This window comes from Myotis davidii, unplaced genomic scaffold (assembly GCF_000327345.1).
Source record: "Myotis davidii unplaced genomic scaffold, ASM32734v1 scaffold176, whole genome shotgun sequence".
NCBI classification, from domain to species: Eukaryota; Metazoa; Chordata; class Mammalia; order Chiroptera; family Vespertilionidae; genus Myotis; species Myotis davidii.
Window position 1 is genome coordinate 994376 of NW_006287911.1, and position 329 is coordinate 994704.

The window sequence follows — 329 nt, forward strand, 5'->3', positions numbered from 1 at the left end:
CATTGTAACAAATATAGAAGCTGCGAGTTGGGATCTCAGAGCTGGAGTTGATACAGAGTTTTGATTATAGAATCGAAACAAACCAGATACCTACTTTCAGCAGTGGAGGCCTAAGAGGCAGCTGGAGAGAGCTAAAGCTGGCCCAGAATTAAATAAAAAGAAAAAAAGGAGCAGTTGGGAGCTTCAGTCGGCCTGAAAACAGCCCTCAGCCCCTCACCCATACTGGCCAGGCACCCGTGGGGATCCCCCCCCCCTGAAGGGTATGTGACCAGCTGCAAACAGCCATCATCCCCTCATCCAGGCTGGCCAGGCACCCAAGCATTTAAAAC